The 2,284-nt window shown below is 33.3% G+C and overlaps 1 pseudogene; it reads right to left on the bottom strand.

The window, feature by feature from the left end:
• Nucleotides 1–572: 572 nt before the first annotated feature.
• LOC120592768 (uncharacterized) lies at nt 573–691 on the bottom strand (annotated as a pseudogene).
• Between the last annotated feature and the right edge of the window lie 1,593 nt (nt 692–2,284).

Genomic DNA, 2,284 nt, shown 5'->3' on the forward strand with positions numbered 1-2,284 from the left:
TATAAAATATTAGATGTCTGCTCAATTCATTAGCTGAAAACTACTTTTCTGTTTTGCAAGAGAGATGGGAAGAGAAAGAAAAAAATTACACTTTAAACAAAATAAGTTGGTAAATAACTTCAGATTAAATATGAAAAAATTACAAGAATTTTATCATTTATGATTAAGAATTATTTTAGCTACAATAACTAAGCATCTCTACCTTTTAAAATATTTACTACATTAAAGAGCATATTCTACATGTTCTCCACAACACAAAGGCAACATTTTACTAAAAATACTTAATAGCCACCTCCCATTTTCTTTGAAGCCCTCTTGACAGAAAGTTACACCATAATTGCAAACATTAAAATTAATAGTAAGCCTTTTTTGTTTGGAAGCATTAAAGACATATGTTTTTATACAATGCAGATTTTCAAAATGGTGGCTTTGAAATACGGTTTTTATTTTCTGCACCAATTATCATATGACTTAATTTTTTTTTTTTTTTTTTAGGTGAAGCAATCTTTACGTTTGACCTCACAGAATGCAAGGACCTTGTCAACTTACAATCCCTTATTTTCTATTTTTTATGCCTACAGCACCTGGTCTTCCTAGGTGGTACCCTATTGAAATACTAACCAGGCCCACCCATGCTTCGCTTACGAGATCAGACGGGATCAGGCTTGTTCAAGGTGGCATGGCAATAGACATATGACTTAATTTTATTCCTCTTATATCTCACTTTATTCAAGAGTGAAAATGGTTTCAGTATGATAGTCACAATGTTCTTATCCCTTAAGATAGAAGCTAAGGGTTTCGTTATTTTGTTTTTGACCATTTCAAGGTAAAAGATTGACATTGTCATATGTGCCTCAATTGTATTATTAATGCTTGAAATATATAGTAGTTGCAAAATAAGTATATCAATCCAAGTTTCTTAAGATATATGAGCAATATTATTATAAAAGTGAGTTTTATAATGCATGATACTTAAGGATTCTGAATTGATCAGGAATAAAGAACTGCTTTACTGAGAAGCATAAGCAAAAACCCACCAGAAAAAGTACAAAGTGCTGAATTAAGGTGATCAGGGCACAGTTTTTGCTTCTTTAGGGAAAATCTGGTAGCAAAAACTGGGTGAAGAACCGAGGTTTCAAAGCAGGTTCAAATTAACTTAAGAAAATCAGAAAATTCTAAAAATAAATTTTCTTTTCATTTAAGTAGAGAGATAAATGTAATTATCACCAATATAAATGGTTTAAAATTTACATATCTTGTTGTAACAAGTATAACATAAGTAAATTTTAAACCATTTATATTGTTACAACAGGATAAAAATCCATATTGATACATTTCACTGCCTTCTAGAGGTAGAGAAATGAGCATGATTTATTAAAATGTAAGAATTTCCATATTTAATCATTTAAGATAAGAATTTCTCCTGCGAAAACAATTAAATAAGCTGTTCCTTACAAATATAGTGGTTTTGATTTATAATATTTCTCATTCCCTGCACTCCACTGGATAATAAAAGAGACGGTGTATGTGTATATCTGTGTGTGTGTGTGTGTGTGTGTGTGTGTGTGTGTTTTAGATTTCTGCTCAGTATACAAGTGAGCAGAAATCTAAAAATCTGTAAAGGCATAGGGAAACTTCTATCCTCTGAGCATACTGTGGTAATCTGGGTAGAGAAAAACTACTAATGTTTCATTTGCTTTCTTGTCTCTAATTTCACACATTGAGACATTATTTTTAGTGCAATTCTAGGAAACGTGAATTGCTTGGTCAAACCTTAACATGAACTCAAAAAAGTGCAAGAGCAATCAAAGTACAAGACACTTCACAAATCATGGGAGAAAGCAGAGTCATCCTCCACAAACCAGGCACTGAGTGTCTGGAAATGGGAAGGTGGCAGGGAGTCGCAAAAGCCCTGGTTGGAACAGTCACACACAGGAAATGAATCCTTTCCCTGCAGCAAAAATGACAAAGATTTGTGTATTTGCTTCTGCCTGTGCAGCTGGGCAGCCTGCATTTTGAATAGAGCAAATGCAGGTATGGTCAAACTCAGTCAGTTAACCTCATCCTGCAAAGTTATGTTCTGTTTTTAGTAAGGGAATAAATAATCACACGACTCATTTCTCTCTGTGCCTCTATGTCGTTTCTTTCTCTTTTTATCAACTCATTTATGGAGTATAAATCGCCACAAAACCTCACTCATCTTAGGAGAGGTAGAATTCAATCTTTTAAGCAACACTTCCTCTCTAGGGTATTTGAGGTCCTACCTCAAGACATCTGAATTCAG

This window comes from Pteropus medius, unplaced genomic scaffold (genome assembly GCF_902729225.1).
Source record: "Pteropus medius unplaced genomic scaffold, Ma_sr-lr_union100, whole genome shotgun sequence".
Lineage (NCBI taxonomy): Eukaryota > Metazoa > Chordata > Mammalia > Chiroptera > Pteropodidae > Pteropus > Pteropus medius.